General features: G+C 36.1%; 11 non-coding genes across 11 annotated transcripts; all 11 read right to left on the bottom strand.

Annotated features, from left to right (window-relative positions):
• Positions 1 to 6,551: 6,551 nt before the first annotated feature.
• On the bottom strand, positions 6,552 to 6,625 carry Trnat-agu. The gene has a single exon. It is a non-coding gene; the product is annotated as a tRNA-Thr (tRNA).
• A 112-nt stretch (positions 6,626 to 6,737) lies between these two features.
• Trnat-agu lies at positions 6,738 to 6,811 on the bottom strand. The gene has a single exon. It is a non-coding gene; the product is annotated as a tRNA-Thr (tRNA).
• Positions 6,812 to 6,912: 101 nt separating this feature from the next.
• Trnat-agu lies at positions 6,913 to 6,986 on the bottom strand. The gene has a single exon. It is a non-coding gene; the product is annotated as a tRNA-Thr (tRNA).
• Positions 6,987 to 7,273: 287 nt separating this feature from the next.
• On the bottom strand, positions 7,274 to 7,347 carry Trnat-agu. Its single transcript has one exon. It is a non-coding gene; the product is annotated as a tRNA-Thr (tRNA).
• Positions 7,348 to 7,450: 103 nt separating this feature from the next.
• Trnat-ggu lies at positions 7,451 to 7,524 on the bottom strand. The gene has a single exon. It is a non-coding gene; the product is annotated as a tRNA-Thr (tRNA).
• Positions 7,525 to 7,636: 112 nt separating this feature from the next.
• Trnat-agu lies at positions 7,637 to 7,710 on the bottom strand. Its single transcript has one exon. It is a non-coding gene; the product is annotated as a tRNA-Thr (tRNA).
• Positions 7,711 to 8,170: 460 nt separating this feature from the next.
• Trnat-agu lies at positions 8,171 to 8,244 on the bottom strand. The gene has a single exon. It is a non-coding gene; the product is annotated as a tRNA-Thr (tRNA).
• Positions 8,245 to 8,357: 113 nt separating this feature from the next.
• On the bottom strand, positions 8,358 to 8,431 carry Trnat-ggu. The gene has a single exon. It is a non-coding gene; the product is annotated as a tRNA-Thr (tRNA).
• A 115-nt stretch (positions 8,432 to 8,546) lies between these two features.
• On the bottom strand, positions 8,547 to 8,620 carry Trnat-agu. The gene has a single exon. It is a non-coding gene; the product is annotated as a tRNA-Thr (tRNA).
• Positions 8,621 to 10,182: 1,562 nt separating this feature from the next.
• On the bottom strand, positions 10,183 to 10,256 carry Trnat-ugu. Its single transcript has one exon. It is a non-coding gene; the product is annotated as a tRNA-Thr (tRNA).
• A 2,740-nt stretch (positions 10,257 to 12,996) lies between these two features.
• On the bottom strand, positions 12,997 to 13,070 carry Trnat-agu. Its single transcript has one exon. It is a non-coding gene; the product is annotated as a tRNA-Thr (tRNA).
• Between the last annotated feature and the right edge of the window lie 78 nt (positions 13,071 to 13,148).

The following is a 13,148-nucleotide window of genomic DNA, read 5'->3' as shown; positions in this document are numbered from 1 at the left end:
AGAAGATAACAATTTTATGCCAAAACATCAATTTGGATTCATTAGACAACACTCAACAGTAGAACAAATACATAGAGTTGTGGATTCCATTTATAAAGCCTTTCACTTAAAAAAATATTGTTCAGCCCTTTTTCTTGACATCAGTCAGGCGTTTGATAAAGTTTGGCATGACGACTTATTGTATAAATTAAAGAAGAATTTACCATACAACTATTATCTCCTCCTAAAATCATATCTGTGTGATAAAAAGTTCTTTGTCAGTTTTAATGATGCTTCATCTAATGTTAAAAATATTTCTTCCGGAGTTCCCTAAGGTAGTGTTCTTGGTCCGCTGCTTTACATTATATATACTGCTGATATACCTACAAATGCAGAAACCACGATTGCTACCTTTGCAGATGACACGGGAATTCTAGCTCAATATGACAACCAATTGCTTGCCTCGGAAATTCTACAAAAACATGTAGATGAAGTAGAAAAGTGGATGAAACTATGGAGAATAAAAGTGAATAACTCTAAATCAGTTCACGTTACTTTTACCTTAAGACAAGGTTCATGCCCCCCTGTTAGATTGAATTGTGATTTCGTTCCTGTATCCAATGTTGTTAAATATCTGGGATTACATTTAGATAGAAGATTAACCTGGCATGAACATATTCTAAAGAAGCGTCAGCAGCTTGAATTAACACGTAGACAACTAAATTGGTTAATGGGCTGGAAATCACAAGTCACAATAGAAAATAAACTCTTAATCTACAAGACAATAATTAAACCAATATGGTCCTACGGTCTACAACTATGGGGTGCGGCCAGTAAATCGAATATAAATATTCTACAAGGTTCCAAAACAAAATTTTGAAAGAAATCGTGAACGCTCCAAAATATGTTCCCAACTGGTTGATACATCATGAACTCAGAATCCAAACTATAGATGAAGAAATTAATCTATACTGCACCAGATATAAAGCTCGTCTGAGTCGTCATCCAAACGTATTAGCGTCAGATCTGCTCAAGCCTTTACCACCAAAGCGTCTTAAGAAAAGAATATGCAATGATCTACTACAAAATATAATATGATATCTATGAAGGCGCTATCGCAGGATAGCGATCCTTCTCACGCAGACAATTAATATATAACTGTAACATATGTAGCTGAATGTACTTTGTATAGCTTGCTATGAAAAATAAATACAAAAAAAAAAAAAAAATTAGTGCAAAGGAATGTAATTCTCGCATGAGTAGCGGGAAGTATGGTGAAGAAGGGGCTGGCTGGAAAAAGAAAAGCCAGCCCGAAAATAGAATTGAAAATGAACATATTTCGATAAAATTAAACTCTAAACATGAGAAGATGGATTGTGACGATACGAAGTCACAAAAACGAAGTGCGTCCGAAGATTTGAGACAAATAAATCATAAGGTATGCAAAAAAGGTACAGAGAAAAATGTGAACAATGAACCTGAGAAAATCATAGATCAAAATATTGTAGATTTAAGAAAGATAGGAAACACCTAGTAGATAGTAAAGTTAGCGAAAGCACAAATGATGATTCAAATCCCGGAAAAAGTGAAAGGAATAATAATAAGGAATTTTTGTTTCAAAGTTTTGAATGGTATCAGATATGGGAAGGAAGATAAGCCATACACCGTGTATGCAGAAAGCATAGATAAAAACATTGGAAAAATTCACGAAATGGCATTAGGCAGGAAAATACATGGAAAATTCCCAGAAATAGGTAAAGAAGTAAAAGAAATTAAAAGTATTGGAAAAAATTGAATAAAAATACTATTTAAAAGTCACTATTGGGCAAACTTTGTAGTAAACAATCAAATATTCAAAGACATTAACCTAAAAACATACATCCCTTCACAAAACATTTCAATAAGAGGATTAATAAGAAACGTAGATAAAGAAATAAGCGAAAAGGAATTATTAGAAAGCATAGAAAGCCCCATAGAAGTTTTGAACGCACAATGCCAAAAAAGTACTTATACTAATAATTATAAACAAACAGGGAAAAACGTAATATTGACTTTCAGAGGCACTAAGCTACCTGAAAAAGTATCTTTACACTATGTTAAATGCCCGGTAGAATTATATGTACCAAGAGTTATTCAGTGCTATAATTGCTTGAGATATGGACACGTAAAAAATCAGTGCAAAGGCAAGGCTAGGTGTAGTCGATGTACAGGACCGCACAACATCAGGGACTGCAGTTCGAAAGAATTGCCAAACTGTATATTTTGCAAAAAGGAGCACTATGCAACTAGCAAATTATGTCCGGAGTACGAAAAAAATAAAAACATAAAAACGTTGGCCGCTATGAAAGGTATATCACAGAAAGAAGCATACGAAATTTTATTCAACAAGCCATACGTTAAAGCGACTAAATTTAATTTAAATAGCAAAGAAAATGAAAATGCGTTTCCGGAACTTATAGCAAAGAATGCTGGGATACCGCGAACAGTCGGTCAAGGGAAACTGACATACAATAAAAAAAGTAACAGCAAAAGTATGGAAAAAGGAACTGAAACAAACAAAACTGACAAAGAGGAACAAAGCAAAAGAATGGAAGAAGTACGTGAAAAAGATATAGTCAAAAATAACGAAAAGGCGGATGGCAAAGAAGAAGTACGGGAAGAGAATAAAACGGAAAGCAATGGAAAAAGTGAAAATATAAATCAAGTAAATGGCGCACAATCAGTAGAAAACATCAAAAAGGGTGAGAAAATTGCGAATAAAACATATAAAATAACAGATGAAAGAATAATAAATATAATAGATGAAATGATTAATCAAGGAGAAGGGTACAAAGGGAAAGAAATAGACGTGATAAAAAAAAATGGAAAGCAATGTGAACATTATATAATAAATAAATATAAAAATAAAAATGAGTGAAATAAATTTGTTACAACTCAATTGCAGGTCATTGAACGCAAATAGAGGAAGCATAGAAAATTATATGTATATTAACAAAATAAACATTGCGGCTTTGTCAGAAACTTGGTTGAAAAACAATGTTAAATACAAATTTAGAAATTACAATTTACAGACTGATAATAGAATTGATAACTATGGTGGGGTTGCCTTTCTAATCGAAAAAAATATAAAATACTCAAGAAGAACACTAGTAAATAATGACCCATATATTCAAGCTTGCTTAATAAATATAACTGGTAGAAAAACATATAATTTGGCTGTTATATATTGTGCACCTAATGCCAACATAAACAATGTGAAAGACATTTTCGAACAAATTGAAAATCCAAGAATAATAATGGGAGATTTTAACGCTCAACACATAGCGTGGTCAAGAAATCAGGATACAAAGGGCCCTATATTATATGAAATTTTGGATGAAGAAGGGCTTATGATACTAAACGACGAATCAAATACAATGATAGAAAATCCATATAAAAGAATAGGAGCAGTCGACTTAAGCATATGCTCGCCCAGTATGACAATGGACATCGAATGGAGTGTGTCTAATGAATCTTTGGGGTCGGATCATCTTCCCATAAAGTTAAAAATAAATTATTCACAAGAAATAAGAAAAAACAACAGAACTGAAAAAAAGTGGAACTTGAAAAAAGCAAATTGGGACAAATACCAAAAGAACATGGAATCAATAACATACAAGATTCATGAAGAGGAGACTCCAGACATCGGTAAGCTAATAAAATATATAAATCAAGCGGCCAAAGAAAGCATTCCTAGAACCAGTCAAAATAATAGATTACATTTCAAGCCTTGTGTATGGTGGGATGATGAATACGAAGAAATCCAGATGAACTATTGGAGTATATGACTCCCGAAATTGTAGTTAACAAAAGAAGAGAAACAAATCCTAGAAGTCAGATAGATAGTTTGGTTACTCCAATATGCTTAGAAGAAATAAAAACAATTGAAATAAAAAAAATGGATATAACACCAGGAAAAGACCAAATACACTACTAAATGCTATTTAAAATGAATGACACACGGAAAGAATACTTAGTGAAAATATTTAATGACTTTATCGAACGAGCCTATATACCGAGAAGCCTGAAAGGGAGTATAATTGTGCCAATTCTAAAAAAAGGACGGGACACAAGACTAGTAAGCTCATATATACCTATATGTTTAGAATCTAATATATTAAAACTCTTTGAAAGAATTATGAAAAACAGACTAGAATGGTACCTTGAAAAAAATAATATGATACCTAATTTTCAATTTGGATTCAGGAAAGGAAAAGGAATAAGGGATTATCACAGTGTATTATTCAGTGAAATACAAATAACGCACTCCCAAAACGGATATATGATGTCCATAGACATTAAAAAAGCCTATGATAACGTGAACCATGACATAATGGAAACAAAAATGAGAGAAATGAACATCAATCCTAAATTCGTGTCATTAATAATGGAGGTATTAAGAAACAGAGAGATTTTTGTCAGATATAACGGGCGCCTATACGGGCCCAGACTAGCCAACATAGGGCTCCCACAAGGATCCGGATTAAGCCCCATACTCTTCAACCTATATACATATGACCTAAAGGAAGTGGTAAAAGAACCTGTGTGTGCACTGCAATATTCGGACGACATAGCCCTCTATGTAATTGATAAAGATTGGGAGAAATGCAAGGAATACATGAGCAACAGTGTATTACAGTTGGAAGAATGGCTAAATAACAATGGATTGGAATTGGCACAAGAAAGATCGGTAGTGATGCAATTTAGTAGGCATAGGAAGTATGATCATATTGGTGACATTCAGCTGGGCAAACACAAGTTTCCAGTTTTGGATGAACATAAAATTCTCGGAATAATATATGACAAAAAAATTAAATTTAAAAGCCAGATATTAAACATATGCAGAAAATGTGAGAAGGGTATAAATATATTGAAGACAATTTGCAACATGAAATGGGGAGCGCATCCGACAATTTGTCTAAACATATATAAAGCATTGATAAGGTGTCATCTAGATACCGTTAGCTTTATGAGTAAAAATCTCACCAAACGAGATATAGACAAATTGAATAAAGTTCAATACTCAGCAATACGAATTTCATTAGGTGCGCTGAAATCCTCTCCAATAAATACACTATTAGCAGAGTCCGGAGAATTACCTCTAGAATCAAGGTGGGAAATTATATCAAAAAGATATTTAATATCGAAGGTAAGCAGAAACGACAAAATAGTGTTACAAACATTGAATAATCTAAAAGATTTATGTGAGAGAAATACATATTGGAGTAGAAAAGAAAACCCGATCTTAGTGAGTAGCTACCTATGGATAAATAAATACAAACAGTTAATAACGCAAGATCTAGATTGCCAATTCCGCTATCCTTTGGAATATAGGTGGGTTAACCAAAACAACATAATAATAGATAAAATTACTGAAAATCCTTTGATACAAAGAGACAAAATGAACTTTATATTCAAACAAGAAATAAATAAAACACATCCAAATTACACACTTATTTTTACGGATGGATCAAAGAAAGAAGGTGCTGGTTGTGCCGTGTATGTACCCCGACTCAATATAGAACAGAAATATAAATTGCCCGAAAGTGCTTCTAGTTTCACTGCCGAGATGACGGCCATCAAAATAGCAATAAATATAATAGAAGAAGAAAAAATTACAAAGAGTGTTATTCTATCTGACTGTAAATCAGCTCTAGAAGCCATAAAAAGAAATTACGAAAAAGCAAATAAAATAGTATATGAAATAATAGATAAAACTATGAGTCTAAGAAGGAAAGGATTTGACCTAAAATTTATGTGGATAAAGGGACATGCAGGAATAACCGAAAATGAAAAGGCGGACGAGCTGGCCAAAGAGGGATGTAATTTGGGAACCGAAATAAGCAGCCTTCTATCAGCAGACATCAACAAAATAGTCATGAGAGAACAAAGAGAAAAATGGCAAAGTATATTCGACAACATAAGTGAAAGAAAAGGGAAAATATATCGGGAAATAAATTCAGATATGCATTCGAAACCGTGGTTTCAAAAGATAACAGAAAACCGCATGCACATCACTACCATCATAAGAATGCGAATTGGTCACACAAAAAATAGAGCATTTCGGCTAGGAGATGGACTATCGAGGTTCGAAGAGTGCGACTGCGAAGAGGGAGGGCCTGAAAATACGGAGCACATTGTTTTTCGATGCAAGAAATATACAACACAAAGAAGATCGCTTTACCAACGCCTAGAACAAAAAAAAATAGTTTTTCCAACGAATACGACAATAATATTAGCTATGAAAAACATGAGTATATATAAAGATGTGACCAAATATTTATTTGAGTGCCAAAAATATTTATAGACAACTAAGTTAATTTATCAATTTAATTAAGCTAGTTATTTAATCAAATTAAAATTATTGAAATTAGAATTTATTATTATTTTAATCACTATTGAAAATGTAAGAATAGATTAAGTTAGTGATTTTGTTAGTTAGTTATAAGGGATGACTGAATATTATTAAATAGAAGTCAATAAAACATATAAAAAAAGGCTCCTTTAGGGCAGAACACAAAATATCAAATCCAAGGCACCGGCGAGATTCGAACTCACAATCTCCTGCTTACTAGACAGGCGCTTTAACCAACTAAGCCATGGCGCCGTTGTTCTTCCAAATGGATTTAATCAAGTTAACAATATTTTGAGGAAAATCTCTTATGAAAATCTCAAGAATCAAGGCTCCATTAGGGCATAACACAAAAAAATCAAATCCAAGGCTCCGGCGAGAATCGAACTCACGATCCCCTGTTTACTAGACAGGCGCTTTAACCAACTAAGCCACGGCGCCGTTGTTCTTGCAAATGGATTTAATCAAGTTGACGACAATATTTTGAGGAAATCTCAAGAATCAAGGCTCCTTTAGGGCAGAACACAAAAAAATCAAACCCAAGGCTCCGGCGAGATTTGAACTCACGATCTCCTGTTTACTAGACAGGCGCTTTAACCAACTAAGCCACGGCGCCGTTGTTTTCACGAACAGATTTACTCAAGTTAACAACACTGTTTTGAGGAAAATCTCAAGAATCAAGGCTCCTTTAGGACAGAACACAAAAAAATCAAATTCAAGGCACCGGCGAGATTCGAACTCACGATCTCCGGTTTACTAGACAGGCGCTTTAACCAACTAAGCCATGGCGCCGTTGTTCTTCCAAATGGATTTAATCAAGTTAACAATATTTTGAGGAAAATCTCTTGTGAAAATCTCAAGAATCAAGGCTCCTTTAGGGCAGAACACAAAAAGTCAAATTCATGGCTCCGGCGAGATTCGAACTCACGATCTCCTGTTTACTAGACAGGCGCTTTAACCAACTAAGCCACGGCGCCGTTGTTTTCACAAACAGATTTACTCAAGTTAACGACAATAATTTGAGCAAAATCTCAAGAATCAAGGCTGCTTTGGAGCAGAACACAAAAAAAATCAAATTCAAGGCTCCGGCGAGATTCGAACTCACGACCTCCTGTTTACCAGACAGGCGCTTTAACCAACTAAGCCGTGGCTCCGTTGTTCTTCCAAATGGATTTAATCAAGTTAACAATATTTTGAGGAAAATCTCTTGTGAAAATCTCAAGAATCAAGGCTCCTTTAGGGCAGAACACAAAAAAATCAAATCCAAGGCTCCGGCGAGATTCGAACTCACGATCTCCTGTTTACTAGACAGGCGCTTTAACCAACTAAGCCACGGCGCCGTTGTTCTAGCAAATGGATTTAATCAAGTTGACGACAATATTTTGAGGAAAGTCTCTTGTGAAAATCTCAAGAATCAAGGGTCCTTTAGGGCAGAACACAAAAAAATCAAATCCAAGGCACCGGCGAGATTCGAACTTACGATCTCTTGTTTACTAGACAGGCGCTTTAACCAACTAAGCCACGGCGCCGTTGTTTTCACGAACAGATTTACTCAAGTTAACGACAATATTTTGAGGAAAATCTCAAGAAGCAAGGTTCTTCTAGGGCAGGACACAAAAAAATCAAATTCACAGCTCCGGCGAGATTCGTACTCACGATCTCCTGTTTACTAGACAGGCGTTTTAACCAACTAAGCCACGGCGCCGTTATTTTCAAATAACAGATTTACTTAAGTTAACGACAATATTTTGAGGAAAATCTCTTGTTCCTTTAGGGCAGAACACAAAAAAATCAAATCCAAGGCTCCGGCGAGATTCGAACTCACGATCTTCTGTTTACTAGACAGGCGCTTTAACCAACTAAGCCACGGCGCCGTTGTTCTTCCAAATGGATTTAATCAAGTTAATGACAATATTTTGAGGAAAATCTCTTGTGAAAATCTCAAGAATCAAGGCTCCTTTAGGGCAGAACAAAAAAATCAAATTCAAGGCACCGGCGAGATTCGAACTCACGATCTACTGTTTACCAGGCAGGCGCTCTAACCAACTAAGCCACGGCGCCGTTGTTCTTCCAAATAGATCTAATCAAGTTAACGACAATATTTTGAGGAAAATCTCTTGTGAAAATCTCAAGAATCAAGGCTCCTTTAGGGCAGAACAAAAAAAAATCAAATTCAAGGCACCGGCGAGATTCGAACTCACGATCTCCTGTTTACTAGACAGGCGCTTTAACCAACTAAGCCACGGCGCCGTTGTTCTTCCAAATAGATTAAATCAAGTTAACGACAATATTTTGAGGAAAATCTCTTGTGAAAATCTCAAGAATCAAGGCTCCTTTAGGAGTCTTCAAAAAGAAAAAATTAAATCCAAGGTTCCGGCGAGATACGAACTCACGATTTCGTTTCAATATGGGTAGACTCAATATTATACCAAATCGACATTATTATTATATTTATAACGTCAATGTAATAAATAATATATGCTTGAATTGAAAGAAACGCCCGGACTCGTCTAGGATTAGAACCCGGAACCTCCCCCACCGTAAGCGGGAATCATACCCCTAGACCAACGAACCACGTGTTCTGTTTGTGTTGCATCCAATGCACAATATTGTAGTAAATAATATGTGCTCGAATTTAAAGAAAAGTCCGGGGTCGTCCGGGATTTGAACCCGGGACCTCCCGCACCCTAAGCAAAAATCATACCCCTAGACCAAGGAGCCACGCGGTATACTCAATAAACACATTTCACACACGATTTGCCACTTACGTTTATTATCTAAGCCAAAATCATACCCCTAGACCAACGAGCCACGGGTTTGATCCAGTGCGTATTTGTGTTGGATCCAATTTACAACATTGTAGTAAATAATGTATCTTCGATCCAATATACAATTTTGTAGTAAATAATATGTACTCGAATATAAAGAAACATCCGGGCTCGTCCGGGATTTGAATCTGGGACATCCCGCACCTTAAGCAGAAATCATACCCCTAGACCAACGATCCAATGTAAAAGATTGTAGTAAATACCCCTAGACCAACGAACCACGTGTTATGTTTGTGTTGCATCCAATGCACAACATTGTAGTAAATAATATGTGCCCCGACCTCCCGTACCCAGAGCGGATATCATACCCCTAGACCAACAAGCGACATATTCTACCCAGTGCGTGTTTGTGTTGCATCCAATGCACAACATTGTAGTAAATAATATATGCTCGAATTTAAAGAAATGTCCGGGTTCGTCTGGGATTTGAACCCAGGACCTCTCGCACCTTAAGCAGAAATCATACCCCTAGACTAACGATCCAATATAAAACACCGTAGTAAATAATAGGTACTCGAATTTGAAGAAATGTCCGGGCTGGTCCGGGATTTGAACCCGAGACTTCCCGCACCCAAAGCGGAAATCATACCCTTAGCCCAACGAGCGACATGTTCTACCCAGTGCGTGTTTGTGTTGCATCCAATGTACAACATTGTAGTAAATAATATGTGCTCGAATTTAAAGGGACCTCCCGCACCCTAAGCGGGAGGCATACCCCTAGACCAACGAGCCACGCGGTCTACTCAATAAACCCCTATACCCCTAGACCAATGAACCACGGGTTATACCCAGTGCGTGTTTGGATCCAATGTACAACATTGTAGTAAATAATAGGCACTCGAATTTAAAGAAATGTCAGGGCTCGTCCGGGCTTTAACCAACTAAGCCACTCTTCCAAATGGATTTAATCAAGTTAACAATATTTTGAGGAAAATCTCAAGAACCAATGCTCCTTTAGGGCAGAACACAAAAAAATCAAATCCAAGGCTCCGGCGAGATTCGAACTCACGATCTCCTGTTTACAAAACAGGCGCTTTAACCAACTAAGCCACGGCGCCGTTGTTTTTACAAACTGATTTACTCAAGTTAACGACAATATTTTGAGGAAAATCTCAAGAATCAAGGCTCCTTTAGGGCAGAACACTAAAAAATGGAATTCTCCGGCGAGAGTCGAACTCACGATCTTCTGTTTATTAGACAGGCGCTTTAACCAACTAAGCCACGGCGCCGTTGTTCATGCAAATGGATTTAATCAAGTTGACGACAATATTTTGAGGAAAATCTCTTGTGAAAATCTCAAGATCAAGGCTCCTTTGAGTGAACATCGTGCAGTAACAGTGTAAATAAAAGTGATCTGTCAAAATTGTAAGTGTGAGGAAGTAAGTAATATAATTTGATTAATTATTGCAAAGGAATGTAATTCTCGCATGAGTAGCGGGAAGTATGGTGAAGAAGAGGTGGGCTGGAAGAGAAAAGCCAGCCCCAAAAATAGAATTAAAATGAACATGTTTCGAGAAAATTAAATTCCAGACATGAGAAGATGGATTGTGACGATACGAAGTCACAAAAACGAAGTGTGCTTCCGAAGATTTGAGACAAATAAATCATAAGGTATGCAAAAAGGTACAGAAAAAAATGTGAACAATACACCTGAGAAAATCATAGATCAAATATTTGTAGCTTAAGAAAGATAGGAAACTCCAACCTAGTAGATAGGTAAAGGTAGCGAAAGCACACAAATGATGATTCAAACCCCGGAAAAAGTGAAAGGATTGATAATTAAAAAAATAAGGTATTTTTTTTTCAAGTTTTGAATGGTATCAGATACACAAAGATCAGGATTAAGCCCCATACTCTTCAACCTATATACATATGACCTAAAGGAAGTGGTGAAAGAACCTGTGTGTGCACTGCAATATGCGGACGACATAGCCCTCTATGTAATAGATAAAGATTGAGAGAAATGCAAGGAATTCATGAGCAACAGTGTATTACAGTTGGAAGAATGGCTAAAATACAATGGATTAGAATTGGCACACGAAAAATCGGTAGTGATGCAATTTAGTAGGCATAGGAAGTATGATCATATTGATGACATTCAGCTGGGCAAACACAAGTTTCCAGTTATAGATGAACATAAAATTCTTGGAATAACATATGACAAAAAAATCAAATTTAAGAACCAGATATTAAACATATGCAGAAAATGTGAGAAGGGTATAAATATATTAAAGACAATTTGCAATATGAAATGGGGAGCGCATCCGGCAATTTGTCTAAACATATATAAAGCATTGATAAGGTGTCATCTAGATACCATTAGCTTTATGAGTAAAAATCTCACCAAACGAGATATAGACAAACTGAATAAAATTCAATACTCAGCAATACGAATTTCATTAGGTGCGCTGAAATCCTCTCCAATAAATACACTATTAGCAGAGTCCGGAGAATTACCTCTAGAATCAAGGTGGGAAATAATATCAAAAAGATATTTAATATCGAAGGTAAGCAGAAACGACAAAATAGTGTTACAAACATTGAATAATCTAAAGGATTTATGTGAGATGAATACATATTGGAGCAGAAAAGAAAACCCGATCTTAGTGAGTAGCTACCTATGGATAAATAAATATAAACAGTTAATAGCGCAAGATCTAGATTGCCAATTCCGCTATCCTTTGGAATATAGGTGGGTAAACTAAAACAACATAATAATAGATGAAATTACTGACAGTCCTTTGATGCAAAAAGAAAAAATGAACTTTATATTCAAACAAGAAATAAATAAAACACATCCAAATTACACACTTATTTTCACGGATGGATCAAAGAAAGAAGGTGCTGGTTGTGCCATGTATGTACCCCGACTCAGTATAGAACAGAAATATAAATTGCCCGAAAGTGCTTCTAGTTTCACTGCCGAGATGACGGCCATCAAAATAGCAATAAATATAATGGAAAAAGAAAAAACTACAAAGAGTGTTATTCTATCTGACTGTAAATCAGCTCTAGAAGCTATAAAAAGAACTAACGAAAAAGCAAATAAAATAGTATATGAAATAATAGAGAAAACTATGAGTCTAAGAAGGAAAGGATTTGACCTAAAATATATGTGGATAAAGGGACATGCAGGAATAACCCAAAATGAAAAGGCGGACGAGCTGGCCAAAGAGGGATGTTATTTGGGAACTGAAATAAGCAGCCTTCTATCAGCAGATATCAACAAAATAGTCATGAAAGAACAAAGAGAAAAATGGCAAAGTATATTCGACAACATTAGCCAAAGAAAAGGGAAAATATATCGGGAAATAAATTCAGATATTCATTCGAAACCGTGGTTTCAAAAGATAACAGAAAACCGCATGCACATCACTACCGTCATCTCAAGAATCAAGGCTCCTTTAGGGCAGAACACAAAGAAATCAAATTCAAGGCTCCGGAGAGACTCGAACTCACGATCTCCTGTTTACTAGACAGGCACTTTAACCAACTAAGGCACGGCGCCGTTGTTTTCACAAACAGATTTACTCAAGTTAACGACAATATTTTGAGGAAAATCTCTTGTGAAAATCTCAAGAATCAAGGCTCCTTTAGGGCCGAACACAAAAAATCAAATTCAAGGCTCTGGCGAGATTCGAACTCACGATCTCCTGTTTACTAGTCAGGCGCTTTAACCAACCAGGCCACGGCGCCGTTGTTTTCACGAACAGATTTACTCAAGTTAGCGACAATATTTTGAGGAAAATCTCAAGAATCAAGGCTCATTTAGGGCAGAACACGAAAAAATCAAATTCAAGGCTCTGGCGAGATTCGAACTCACGATCTCCTGTTTACTAGACAGGCGCTTTAACCAACTAAGCCACGGCGCCGTTATTCTTCCACATGGACTTAATCAAGTTAACAATATTTTGAAGAAAATCTCTTGTGAATCTCAAGAATCAAGGCTC

This window comes from Ctenocephalides felis, unplaced genomic scaffold (assembly GCF_003426905.1).
Source record: "Ctenocephalides felis isolate EL2017-DRISC unplaced genomic scaffold, ASM342690v1 CF-g0.4_SCAFFOLD_03573, whole genome shotgun sequence".
Lineage (NCBI taxonomy): Eukaryota > Metazoa > Arthropoda > Insecta > Siphonaptera > Pulicidae > Ctenocephalides > Ctenocephalides felis.
The sequence above is the reverse complement of the archived record's forward strand: the minus strand, read 5'-3'. Positions and strand labels throughout refer to the sequence as shown.